The following is a 14,068-nucleotide window of genomic DNA, read 5'->3' as shown; positions in this document are numbered from 1 at the left end:
GGGTCATGATTTGTTGCTCTGATTAAAGATCACTTTTCTCCTCATCAATCAGCATGTTCACATTGGTACATGTGCATTTTTCTATTTTATAAAGGCTTTTGGAACATAATCTTACTTTTGAAGTCTTAACTGCATGTTTTGTTAAACCTGTACTCCTATTTTTTCTTCAGTATCTATAGTGGATTCATATGTCTGTCTTGTTGCAGTCCTAACTTCCCCCAAGAAACAAAACACCAAAACCTAAAGTATTCACTGCCAAGGCCAAGCATGAGGATTCTGCTCAGTACTAACTGTATGAATATATAGTTGGCTTTCATAGTTACGTGTAATTGATTCTATGTCCCTTTTGCCTTTTAGATTCTCCTGAAAAATATCCTCACTTGAAGGTAAAAACTTATATTTTTGTCTTGAATTATTAACTACAGATTGTATCAAATGTACATTATTTATTAATCAACTTGTTTCAAAACCCATTCAGCCTGCAGTTGGAGTGAAAGATTCTGTTCCTAGTAAAACAGTAGGAATGAAGGATTTACAAACATCCAGATCAGGTAAATTTTGCAGTGCAAATTTCACTCTGGAAAGAGGTACACTAAAATATTTGAAACGCTCACAGCCTTCATATTCCTAATTCTTTTTTCTTTTGTTTTTGCAAGTTTAATTGAAGGATTTGACATAAATAAGGCACATGTTATTGTTGGTATCCACGTTTTGAAAAAAAGATATTTACAAGCATAAGAAAAAGATATTTTTAAAATGTAAGCTTTAACTCAGATGTTTCTATGTACGCTTCAATACCCTAAAGTTCTCAGTTTGGAATCTCTGTACTTCTTAGGGATTCTCAGAGGTAAATTATTAGATTCTAAGATTTTTCCAGTTTTATAAAATGCTTATTTGAATTCAGACCTTAACCTAGAGTAAAGCTTCACTTGCTAACATGTCAATTGTATTTCAAATTTAATTATTTCATTTTAGTGGTGTTACACGGATGAGTTTAAGCCAACTAGATGTTTTGATTAGCAGACTCTGTGTGTGTGTGTGTGTGTGTGTGTGGTCTTTGATTATTAAAAGTGGGGGAAAGTAATCATACCTTAATGACGATTTGATAGACACAATCTTGTAAAACAGTAATTCTGAAAGTTTTGGGCTTTAAGATCCTTTTATTTATTTGTTTGTTATTTTTTATGATGCAGATATAGGATCCTTTTATACTTTTAAAAATTATTGAGAATTCCAAGGAACTTTTGTTTAAGTAGGTTGTATCTACTGATGTTTACTGTATTGGAAAATAAAACTGAAAAATTTAAAATACAAGCACACACAGTCATACATTCTATTAGCCATTAGAAGTATGATGTTATCACATATCTTGTCTCTGGAAATCGCCTCTGTACACTTAAAACAGAATGAGAATGGAAATAACCTTTACTGTTATTGTGAAATAGTTTTGACCTCTTGGACCCCTTGAACGGTTGAGTCTTGGGACTCCAGGGATGCTCAGGTGACACTTGAGAACCAGTGTTTTAAACCATTTACAGAGGTCATGGTTGTGAAATGATAAAGGGACCCTTGTGATGAAACAGGCTTTAAACTTTCACTTTTACATTTCTTGCTTTTTTCTTTGATTTGTCTCTTTTTTCACATATATACAGCAGGTTCTTATTAGTCATCAATTTTATACACATCAGTGTATACATGTTATTCCCAATCTCCCAATTCATCCGAGCACCATCCCCAGCCCCCTGCGGTTTTCCCCCCTTGGTGTCCATACGTTTGTTCTCTACAACTGTGCCTCCATTTCTGCCCTGCAAACCAGTTCACCTGTACCACTTTTCTACGTTCCACATATATGCGTTAATATACGATATTTGTTTTTCTCTTCTGACTGACTACACTCTGTATGACAGTCTCTAGATCCATCCACGTCTGAACAAATGACCCAATTTCATTCCTTTTTATGGCTGAGTAATATTCCATTGTATATATGTACCCCATCTTCTTTATCCATTCGTCTGTCGATGGGCATTTAGGTTGCGTCCATGACCTGCCTACGGTAAATAGTGCTGCAGTGAACATTGGGGTGCATGTGTCTTTTTGAATTATGGTTTTCTCTGGGTATATGCCCAGTAGTGGGATTGCTGGATCATATGGTAATTCTATTTTTAGTTTTTTAAGGAACCTCCATACTGTTCTGCATAGTGGCTGTATCAGTTACATTCCCACCAACAGTGCAAGAGGGTTCTCTTTTCTCCATACCCTCTCCAGCATTTGTTGTTTGTGCATTTTCTGATGAAGCCCATTCTAACTGGTGTGAGGTGATACCTCATTCTAGTTTTGATTTGTATTTCTCTAATAATTAGTGATGTTGAACAGCTTTTCATGTGCTTCTTGGCCATCTGTATGTCTTCTTTGGAGAACTGTCTATCTAGGTCTTCTGCCCATTTTTGGATTGGGTTGTTTGTTTTTTTAATATTGAGCTGCATGAGCTGTTTATATGTTTTGGAGATTAATCCTTTGTCCATTGATTTGTTTGCAAATATTTTCTCCCATTCTGAGGGTTTTCTTTTTATCTTGTTTATGGTTTCCTTTCCTGTGCAAAAGCTTTGAAGTTTCACTAGGTCCCATTTGTTTATTTTTGTTTTTATTTACATTACTCTAGGAGGTGGATCAAAAAAGATCTTGCTGTGATTAATGTCAAAGAGTGTTCTTCCTATGTTTTCCTCTAAGAGATTTATAGTGTTCAGTCTTACATTTAGGTCTCTAATCCATTTTGAGTTTATTCTTGTGTATGGTGTTAGGGAGTGTTCTGATATCATTCTTTCCATGTATCTGTCCAGTTTTCCCAGCACCACTTATTGAAGAGACTGTCTTTTCTCCATTGTATATCCTTGCCTCCTTTGTCATAGATTAGTTGACCATAGGTGCATGGGTTTCCCTCTGGGCTTTCTATCTTGTTCCATTGATCTATGTTTCTGTTTTTCTGCCAGTACCATATTGTCTTGATTACTGTAGCTTTGTAATATAGCCTGACGTCAGGGAGTCTGATTCCTCCAGCTGCGTTTTTTTCCCTCAAGACTGCTTTGGGTATTCGGGGTCTTTTTTGTCTCCATACAAATTTTACGATTTTTTGTTCTAGTTCTGTAAAAAATGCCATTGGTAATTTGATAGGGATTGCATTGAATCTGTAGATTGCTTTGGGTAGTATAGTCATTTTCACAATATTGATTCTTCCAATCCAAGAACATGGTTTATCTCTCCATCTGTTGGTACCATCTTTAATTTCTTTCATCAGTGTCTTATACTTTTCTGCATACAGATCTTTTGTCTCCCTAGGTAGGTTTATTCCTAGGTATTTTATTCTTTTTGTTGCAATGGTAAATGAGAGTGTTTCCTTAATTTCTCTTTCATATTTTTCATCATTAGTGTATAGGAATGCAAGAGATTTCGGTTCATTAATTTTGTATCCCGCAACTTTACCAAATTCTTTGATTAGCTCTAGTAGTTTTCTGGTGGCATCTTTAGGATTCTCTATGTATAGTATCAGGTCATCTGCAAACAGTGACAGTTTTACTACTTCTTTTGCAATTTATATTCCTTTTATTTCTTTTTCTTCCCTGATTGCTGAGGCTAGGACTTCCAAAACTATGTTGAATAATAGTGGTGAGAGTGGACATCCTTGTCTTGTTCCTGATCTTAGAGGAAATGGTTTCAGTTTTTCACCATTGAGAATAATGTTTGCTGTGTGTTTGTAATATATGACCTTTATTATGTTGAGGTAGGTTCCCTCTATGCCCACTTTCTGGAGAGTTTTTATCATAAATTGGTGTTGAATTTTGTTGAAAGCTTTTTCTGCATCTATTGAGATGATCATATGGTTTTTATTCTTCAATTTGTTAATATGGTGTATCACATTGATTGATTTGTGTATATTGAAGAATCCTTGCATCCCTGGGATAAATCCCAGTTGATCATGGTGTATGATCCTTTTAATGCATTGTTGGATTCTGTTTGCTAGTATTTTGCTGAGGATTTTTGCATCTATATTCATCAGTGATATTGGTCTGTAATTTGCTTTTTTTGTCACATCTTTGTCTGGTTTTGGTATCAGGGTGATGGTGGCCTCATAAAATGAGTTTGGGAGTGCTCCTTCCTCTGCAATTTTTTGGAAGAGTTTGAGAAGGATGGGTGTTAGCTCTCCTGTAAATGTTTGATAAAATTCACCTGTGAAGCCATCTGCTCCTGGACTTTTGTTTGTTGGAAGATTTTTCATCACAGCTTCAATTTCATTACTTGTGATTGGTCTGTTCATATTTTCTGTTTCTCCTGGTTCAGTCTTGGAAGGTTATACCTTTCTAAGAATTTGTCCATTTCTTCCAGGTTGTCCATTTTATTGGCATAGAGTTGCTTGTAGTAGTCTCTTAAGATGCTTTGTCTTTCTGCGGTGTCTGTTGTAACTTCTCCTTTTTCATTTCTAATTTTATTGATTTGAGTCCTCTCCCTCTTTTTCTTGATGAGTCTGGCTAATGGTTTATCAATTTTGTTTATCTTCTCAGAGAACCAGCTTTTAGTTTTATTGATCTTTGCTATTGTTTTCTTTGTGTCTATTTCATTTATTTCTGCTCTGATCTTTATGTTTTCTTTCCTTCTGCTAACTTTGGGTTTTGTTTGTTCTTCTTTCTCTAGTTCCTTTAGGTATAAAGTTAGATTATTTATTTGAGATTTTTCTTGTTTCTTGAGGTAGGCTTGTATAGCTATAAACTTCCCTCTTAAGACTGCTTTTGCTGCATCCCATAGGTTTTGGATTGTTGTGTTTTCATTGTCATTTGTCTCTAGGTATTTTTTGATTTCCTCTTGGATTTCTTCAGTGATCTCTTGGTTATTTAGTAATTTACTGTTTAGCCTCCATGTGTTTGTGTATTTTATGTTTTTCCACTGTAATTCATTTCTAATCTCATAGTGTTGTGGTCAGAAAAGATGCTTGATATGATTTCAATTTTCTTAAATTTACTGAGGCTTGGTTTGTGACCCAAGATGTGATTTATCCTGCAGAATGTTCTGTGCACACTTGAGAAGACAGTGTAATCTGCTGTTTTTGGATGGAATGTCCTATAAATATCAATTAAATCTATCTGGCCTATTGTGTCATTTAAAGCTCCTGTTTCCTTATTTATTTACATTTTGGATGATCTGTCCATTGGTGCAAGTGAGGTGTTAAAGTCCCCCACTATTATTGTGTTACTGTTGATTTCCTCTTTTACAGCTGTTAGCCGTTGCCTTATATATTGAGGTGGTCCTATGTTGGGTGCATATATATTTATAATTGTTATATATTCTTCTTGGATTGATCCCTTGATCATTATATAGTGTCCTTCCTTGTCTTTTGTAACATTCTTTATTTTAAAGTCTATTTTATCTGATATGCGTATTGCTACTCCAGCTTTCTTTTGATTTCCATTTGCATGGAATATCTTTTTCCATCCCCTCACTTTCAGTCTGTATGTGTCTGTAGGTCTGAAGTGGGGCTCTTGTAGACAGCATATATATGGGTCTTGTGTTTGTATCCATTCAGCAAGCCTGTGTCTTTTGGTTGGAGCATTTGATCCATTCACGTTTAAGGTAATTATCAATATGTATGTTCCTATGACCATTTTCTTAATTCTTTTGGGTTTGTTTTTGTAGGTCCTTTTCTTCTCTTGTGTTTCCCACTTATAGAAGTTCCTTTAGCATTTGTTGTAGAGCTGGTTTGTGGTGCTGAATTCTCTTAGCTTTTGCTTGTCTGTAAAGCTTTTGATTTCTCCGTGGAGTCTGAATGAGATCCTTGCCAGGTAGAGTAATCTTGGTTGTAGGTTCTTCCCTTTTCTCACTTTAAGTGCATCATGCCACTCCCTTCTGGCTTGTAGAGTTTCTGCTGAGAAATCAGCTGTTAACCTTATGGGAGTTCCCTTGTATGTTATTTGTCATTTTTCCCTTGCTGCTTTCAGTAATATTTCTTTGTGTTTAATTTTTGCCAATTTGATTACTGTGTGTCTCGGCATGTTTCTCTTTGGGTTTATCCTGTATGGGACTCGCTGCACGTCCTGGACTTGAGTGGCTATTTCCTTTCCCATGTTAGGGAAGTTTTCGACTATAATCTCTTCAAATATTTTCTCTGGTCCTTTCTCTCTCTCTTCTCCTTTTGAGACCCCTATAATGCGAATGTTGTTGCGTTTAATGTTGTCTCAGACGTCTCAGGCTGTCTTCATTTCTTTTCATTCTTTTTTCTTTATTCTCTTCTGCTCAGTGAATTCCACCAATCTGTCTTCCAGGTCACTTATGTGTTCTTCTGCCTCAGTTATTCTGCTATTGATTCCTTCTAGTGTAGTTTTCATTCCAATTATTGTATTGTTCATCTCTGTTTGTTTGTTCTTTAACTCTTCTAGGTCTTTGTTAAACATTTCTTGCATCTTCTCGATCTTTGCCTCCATTGTTTTTCCGAGGTCCTGGATCATCTTCACTATCATTATTCTGAATTCTTTTTCTGGAAGGTTGCCTATCTCCACTTCATTTAGTTGTTTTTCTGCAGTTTTATCTTGTTCCTTCATCTGGTTCATAGCCCTCTGCCTTTTCATCTTGTCTATCTGTCTGTGAATGTGGTTTTTGTTCCACAGGCTGCAGGATTGTAGTTCTTGTTTCTCCTGTCTGCCCTCTGGTGGATGAGGCTATCTACGAGGCTTGTGCAGGTTTCCTGATGGGAGGGAGTGGTGGTGGGTTGAGCTGGGTGTTGCTCTGGTGGGCAGAGCTCTGTAAAACTTTAATCCACTTGACTGCTGATGGGTGGGGCTGGGTTCCCTCCCTGTTGTTTGTTTAGCCTGAGACAACCCAACAGTGGAGCCTACCTGGGCTCTTTGGTAGGGCTAATGGCAGACTCTGGGAGGGCTCACGCCAAGGAGTACTTCCCAGAACTTCTGCTGCCCGTGTTCTTGTCCACACGATGAGCCACAGCCAACCCCCGCCTCTGCAGGAGACCCTCCAACACTAGCAGGTATGTCTGGTTCAGTCTCCCGTGGGGTCACTGCTCCTTCTTCTGGGTCCCACTGCACACAGTAGTTTGTGTGTGCCCTCCAAGAGTGGAGTCTGTTTCTCCCCCAGTCCTGTCAAAGTCCTGCAGTCAAATCCCACTAGGCTTCAAAGTCTGATTCCCTAGGAATTTCTCTTCCCCTTGCCGGACCCCCAGGTTGGGAAGCCTGATGTGGGGCTCAGAACCTTTACTCCAGTGGGTGGACTTCTGTGGTATAAGTGTTCTCCAGTCTATGAGTCACCCACCCACCTGTTATGGGATTTGATTTTGCTGTGACTGCGCCCCTCCTACTGTCTCATTGTGGCTTCTCCTTTGTCTTCGGATGTGGGGTATCTTTTTTGGTGAGTTCCAGTGTCTTCCTGTCGATGATTGTCCAGCACCTAGTAGTGATTCTGGTGTTCTCACAAGAGGGACTGAGAGCATATCCTTGTACTCCACCATCTTGGTTCAGCTCTTATTTGTCTTAAGAAATTGAAATCTGACAATTTTACTTTCTTTAAAAAAAAGAAAAATATTTTTGTTATGTATTCATTTCCTGTGTCATGGCACTGTATGCTCTTTGGATCTAGTGTGGACCTAGACTTATCCTATTTTTACCAGGAAACAATTAGTCACTCAAGGCTATCATTTCTTTTGTAAATTTATGATATTTATCCAAGCCTTAAAAAATGAGTTCTGAAGATATTGGTACATTGAGGAAAGACCATCTCATTGTATTAAAGTAGTACCATTCATTAAAAGATTTTTTAAAACCCATGTCTCTGGAACACACAATACTGTCATGCATATTTAAACATAAAATAAATGGTTAGACATAATTTTGTTAATGAAAAAATGTATATGTTGAAGAAACGTAATTATTAATAAAGCTCTTAAGGTATACAGAATATGTAATAGAGATTGATGAGTGAATCAAAGTAAGTAACACTAGAAAAATAAAAATTAGAAAAAATGAGAGGCAATACTTAACGTATCTATATGAATGGCAATGACGTGTAAGATACAATAAGCCATGAGGGAGTAGTGTGTTTGGGGGGAGAGGAGGACATGGGACTGCTTCTCTGAAGAAAGAATTTGTTCAGGTTAGTCAAATTTGTATTAGTATTCACATTCTAATAAATGGAAACTTTGTTTTCAGATTTTTCAGGTTGGGATTCTGCTAGTTTGTCGCTCAATAATGAGACTTGTCAAAGAGCTGGGCATTTGAAAGTTGATGATAAATATCCATTTGTGTCACAATCAATGACCAAAAATCAGTCAGCATCCACAGAATTTGGACAGATGACCTTAACAGATAAAGAAAAGATTAATATCGGAGTGTTGTTTCTGTTAGGGGATTACACGCTCCGTGACCTGTGTGAGTCACAACTGCCAGAAAACAGAGAAAGCAAACAATGTAATAAATAAGCACAGAGCACTCAACCATAGGCCACCTCGGCATGGCTTCACCATAATCCTGATGTTTCCAAAATCATTTTGTGGCAAAATCTGCTTTGTGTTTACTCCTTTTATTCAACCTGCAGCGAAACGTCTTTTAGCAAGACGTTTGCATTCTTCCTCTGAGGAAAGCAACATAATAAATAACAAAGGGAATTAGGAGAGAGAATAGGTTCGTTAGGCTAGTATTTAGGATACACCTGAGAGTGGGTAGCAAGATTATATTTAGAACTTTGGGACTAGTTGGGAAACCTAGGCAGACATCTGAAGATTCCCTTCTCAAAATGTAGTTTCTTAGCTTTATTTTTGTTTAGCTCTGAATTCATTAGTATTAGTTATAACTATATTCAATGTAACGAAAAAAGCACCTCCAAAACCAAATACTAAACTATTTCTTGTATTTTGTATGAGTTTATATATTTTAGAATTGGCTTTCCCAGCAGTAATGGGAGTCATTGGGGATTGCTACATAGTCCCTCCTTCTTAGCTGTGTCCACATAGTATACCAACTTATTATTTTTAATGAATTAATAGTTCACAAGGGATATTGGTTTTAAGGAGTGCTGATCATTTAAAGATAGTGTAAGGAAAATCAATTCTAATTCTACTAGGATGCCCAGTCTATTGATTAACCACATCTAATATATGTTCTACATAAATACCAATTAATTTAGTGCCGTTAATCAGTCATATGATCAGGGCTATAGTAATAAATCATACACTGTTTTCTTTTTCCAGTCCTATAGTTTTATCTTCTTGTCTTTCCTTACCTGTAGAATTAATGTTACATTTACAAAAGATTCTCAGTTATTTCCTAGAGTAGTGACTACAAGCTATAAACTCAAAGTTTTTTTTATCTATACAAGTGACTTGTTTGCTCTCATTTCTCCATGAGCTTGGTAGGTCCAAGAAGCACAAATTCAAATGAAACACCTACACGAGCCCCCTCAACACAGGAAGATGTGAAACAGGAAAACTGGAAACTAAATACAAGCAACTTAAAACAGTTCATGCAGATCATTTCTCTTCTCAGTTGATACCTTTTATAAAGTAATAAGCAGAGTCTAGTTCTTGAGGGGCCCAGGATTCGTGCATTTATTTATTTAATAAAGATTTATTCTATGCTGGGTCCTGGTAATTTTATATCCTAAATATTTCTGGAAACAGTCCCTCAGTGTAGGCCTGCATCACCTTTTTTTTTGCATTATAATGCCATCAAATTCTTCTCCCTCTATTTATTTGTATGGCCTTCAAATTCATCCCTCCCGCAGCATTTAGAGTGATCTATCTCAAATGCACCAGTGATCGTGAACCACTCTTTAAAGCATATTAATGTCCAGCCATCTTAGAATGACACGAGGCTTTCGTAATCTAACTTCTACCTGACTCTCCCTCTCTAGCCCTTTCTGTCTGTCCTTTGCTCTGGAATTCTGAACTGCTGGTGATGCTCTCTCATCTATCCCTGTATTTTAGACAAGTATTCATCCTGTTTTATGTATGCTTCTCTGCCTGTCTTGCTACAGCTTTCCATGCTCTCTCCCTTTCCTGCCCTCTATTCCCTTGAATCTGACTGACCTCACTGTGTAAGTCTCAGCTCAGGCATTATCTCTAGAAAAGCCATCCCTGACACCTTTTATCTACATTCTTCTTTAAACTCCATGTTTAGTACTGAGCAGGAACTCAATAAATAATTATTGAGTAAAATAAAGACTGTTTATACAAAGATGATTTCAAGAGATTGTCCTCTACAGTCTAGAAGCAAAGAGGATAGATGTGAAGAAATAATTTACAGTTCAGGTGATGAAGATACACTAGAAAAATCTATAAAGTACTAAGGTAGCTACTAGGAAAGAGATACCTATTTGGGGAAAGAGAGCTGTAATCAAGGAGGACTTCACAAAGCACGCTGAGTCTTAAAAGATGAAAAGAACTTTGTCAGAAGAGTAGAGGAAAACATTTCAGATTAAGGAACTGATAAAAGCATGAAAAGTAACAGTAATTTTGGAAACCATGAATAACGTTGCAGTTGAAGCTTGGTGTATTGTTAAATAGGTACTATTATGAAGTAGAGAACAGAGTATATTGTGACTTTCTATGTTTGTCCTGTATTTTTAAATTTTGTTTGTTTGTTTGTTTGTTTTGCGGTATGCGGGCCTCTCACTGTTGTGGCCTCTCCCACTGCGGAGCACAGGCTCCAGAGGCACAGGCCTAGCGGCCATGGCTCACGGTCCCAGCAGCTCTGCGGCATGTGGGATCTTCCCGGACTAGGGCACGAACCCGTGTCCCCTGCATCGGCAGGCGGACTCTCAACCACTGCGCCACCAGGGAAACCCTTTGTTTGGTTTTTGATTGTTCTGTTCATTGATGTTTGGTGGATGAATTTGTCAATGAATCTTTGAGATGTTTGTGTGCCTGTAAGCTGGTGACATCTGGTATTTCCCAGATGGTTTGTTGGAGTTTTAGGTAATTAGAAGTATTTCTTAAAGAAGTAAATATTCAGCTAAAGATTAAGCTTAATTTAAATTGTCATTTGATAAAATTTTTTAAATCTATTTTTATAAAGATTATGTCTTTTATCTAACTGTTCTAAGTAGTTAATTTTAACTAAACATATAGATTTGTCAGCAGAGCTAGACTTAGAAATAACATCGGAGGAAGCACAAGAAAGGCTTGATGGAAGTGAAAATAACCACTCACAGGTATGTAAAAATGTAAATGTAAATTTCTGGCTCAATATTGTTTTCTATGCTTTAACAACATAACAGAGTTCAAGTGAAATTACCTTTCAAAATTAACCTCTTAGAATTGATAGATAATAATTTAATAGTTAGTTTTTATAGTGCTTTAATTACAAAGCTTAAAATATTGTTAGAATCTGTTATAAGTTATAGTTAAACTTTTCCTTGGAATTGAGGCAAAAAAATTTCCTGAATATTGTTTGCTTCTTCCTTACATGATAAAGAAGGTGATAATCAAATACTGAATCGTATGATTAAGCAGTTGAAATTATGAACAGTATATCAGTGATGGTCCGTGAGTTAGATTCATGGAAGGAGAAATCATTCCCAGCTGTTCAAAATTTGTAGTTTCAAGTTGCCAGTCAGTAATGCCAAGATTAAAAATTTATTCTGTCTTGTGACCTCTATGTAATCAACCTAAGGATCTCCATTCAGGGAGAGAAGGGGTCATACAATCAACCCAATTGCCTATTAAGGAAGCAGACCTTCCAGAATTGGACCTTTGTTGTTAGGCTACAGACAATAACTTTCTAATTTATTTCATTTCAGGGTAGGAAACCAGTAAATAATATTAAACAATGTTTTATCCACTTTCATTAGTGGATATTAGAATATAATATAACTGAATGAAAGCAGGTATTATATCAACGTATAATACTATCATAGTATATAATTTGCATTAAAATTTAGGAATTTGTTCCTCTTTCTGATTGGTGTTAATTGATTTTGGCTCCCAGTAATTCAAGGTTTGTCTATTCTCCAGTTACTAGTCCTTAAAAAAAAAATGCTTACGTGCACATAGGGACTTTTTAAGGTACGGTGAGGTGAAATATTTTTAAGTAAGGAAGCCTTTGTAACATTAAAAATCATCTCCTAATTCATTTTTGGTAGATTTAACATATATGAATTATTTAGTTCAAACAAACAGTGACAAAATTGGGTCTGTGAGTTCATGTTTTTCTCCGGTTTCAGGCTAAGGCAAGTTATTTTTCACTTCTTAGTTGTAATCCAGTGATTTGTGAGTAGCTAAACATAGATTAAGAAGTTTAATGGTTAAAGTTTAATTATTTTCTAATTTTTCTTTGTCTGTCCTTGATTACTTAAGGATAAAGTTATTTTACAAACATGTACCCTGACAGAAAAGACATCTGAAAATCAAATCAAGCCAATTGATCTTCCGCTTTTGCATCTGCAAAAAATGACTCAAGAACCAGAAATGAATAAGGAATGTGATAGAGAGGACATATCTGTATGTTTAGGACTTCCTTGTATACAAAAGCATGAGGAAATGTGGATCAAACAAGGCAAATTAGGGTGGAAAAATAACTTCAAACACATCACAAATAAGTTAAAGTGGAAGTTTGGTGGAACTTTTGAAAAATACAAAATTACTGTTTGTCCTGAGAAAGAGCCACTACATGATGACCCTAAAGAAGGAGCAAACATAAAGGAAATACCTTCTAATTTGACAAATAATATACCTGACTGTGAGGCAAAAGTTTCATTTGGAGTATCTGTCTCTCTAGCATTCCAAGCATTTCCTGAACAAAAAGAACCCAGTCTTGAAAATGTTTTTCCATCTTATTTAACCTCTGGGTCTTGGGGACATTCTTGTCCATCATCTTCACAGCTTTATTTAACTGAAATTAAATTAGACTATGAAAGTGATAAACCAGACACTGAACATGTTTTTAACAAAAATGAGGAGAGTTTTTATAATGATACAGAAAATAAAAAAGTAAGGGACCCAGTAGTTACATTTGAAATGCAAGAAGACCAAGAGTTTGATATGCAAATGTTACAAAATATGAACCAAAATACCACTAATTGGAAATTAGACATCGGATGTATACCTCAGTCTAGTGATCCCAAAAGACTTTTTGATTTATGGCTTGCCTGCTCCAATGAAATGAAACACATGATTCAAATAAAAAGTCGTGATATTTCTGCTGTTACAAATACTTGTAAGAAAACCAAACCAATACAAGACTGGTTCCAGAAGCCATTGCTTTCAGATAATTGCAGTGCTAATAACTATAAAAGCATGCAACCTGAATTAGAAAATGGGAGTTCTTCTCCACTGAATCCTAACAGAAGATCCAAAGTGTATCTAAATGAAGAATTACAGCAAGATATGCAAAGGCTTAAGAATGAGATAGCCATGTTACAAGTAGAGTTCCTGGCTTTCAGACAACAGAAAATTCAACTTCAAAAAGAGGTAGAGTTTCATTTGCTGCTACTTTGTTCTTTCTCTTTATCAATGATCTCTGATCCATTCTGATTTTCCACTTAGTAATAAAATGGGGTCAGCTAAATAGGTAATTGTGTAGAAATAGATTACTTCTGCCATCTAAATAATAGGAAACTATTTTCATGGCTTTTGTTCCTTAATCAACCTAAGTCTCTCTCTGTCAGTCTTTCATATGAACTGGGAAACTAATTTAGCTACATACCGTGTGACTTTCTGAGCCAGAATTTCCACAAAGGAAATTGCTTAAGAAATATAATAAGCTAGGGTTTGGGGGTTTCTTTTTAATCTATTGGGTTTTAAATATAAATTACACTCTATAGTATGGGAAGGAAGCAGTGACTGAAAGAAGGGACATAAACACGTATTCCTGGTAAACTAATCTCTTTATTGTGCTTTAGTGGATGCGATCTTCTCTGCTTTACTCAATCGCTTGGCACTTAGAATTCCAGCATGGCCACTTCAAGATATTTTTAATAACAAATACATGTACTCCCACATATTCTTTAATCACCACTCTCAGATGTTTCTGTTGAGTCAGACCTTTACATTATGTTGTATAATAAAATGTGGTAAGTTTTGACATGT

At 36.2% G+C, this 14,068-nt stretch overlaps 1 pseudogene across 1 annotated transcript in view; it reads left to right on the top strand.

Moving 5' to 3' along the window:
• The window catches only part of LOC309802505 (ankyrin repeat domain-containing protein 26-like), a 120,679-nt pseudogene that overhangs the window by 59,568 nt on the left and 47,043 nt on the right, over positions 1 to 14,068 (top strand). The window contains exons 20-23 of the transcript XR_014296162.1: positions 358 to 386; positions 479 to 551; positions 11,111 to 11,193; positions 12,338 to 13,450. The product of XR_014296162.1 is annotated as an ankyrin repeat domain-containing protein 26-like (transcript). The remainder of the gene's footprint in view (positions 1 to 357; positions 387 to 478; positions 552 to 11,110; positions 11,194 to 12,337; positions 13,451 to 14,068) is intronic.

The sequence above is a fragment of the Mesoplodon mirus genome (genome assembly GCF_964341445.2).
Source record: "Mesoplodon mirus genome assembly, chromosome: 4".
In the NCBI taxonomy this organism is placed as follows: domain Eukaryota; kingdom Metazoa; phylum Chordata; class Mammalia; order Artiodactyla; family Ziphiidae; genus Mesoplodon; species Mesoplodon mirus.
The sequence above is the reverse complement of the archived record's forward strand: the minus strand, read 5'-3'. Positions and strand labels throughout refer to the sequence as shown.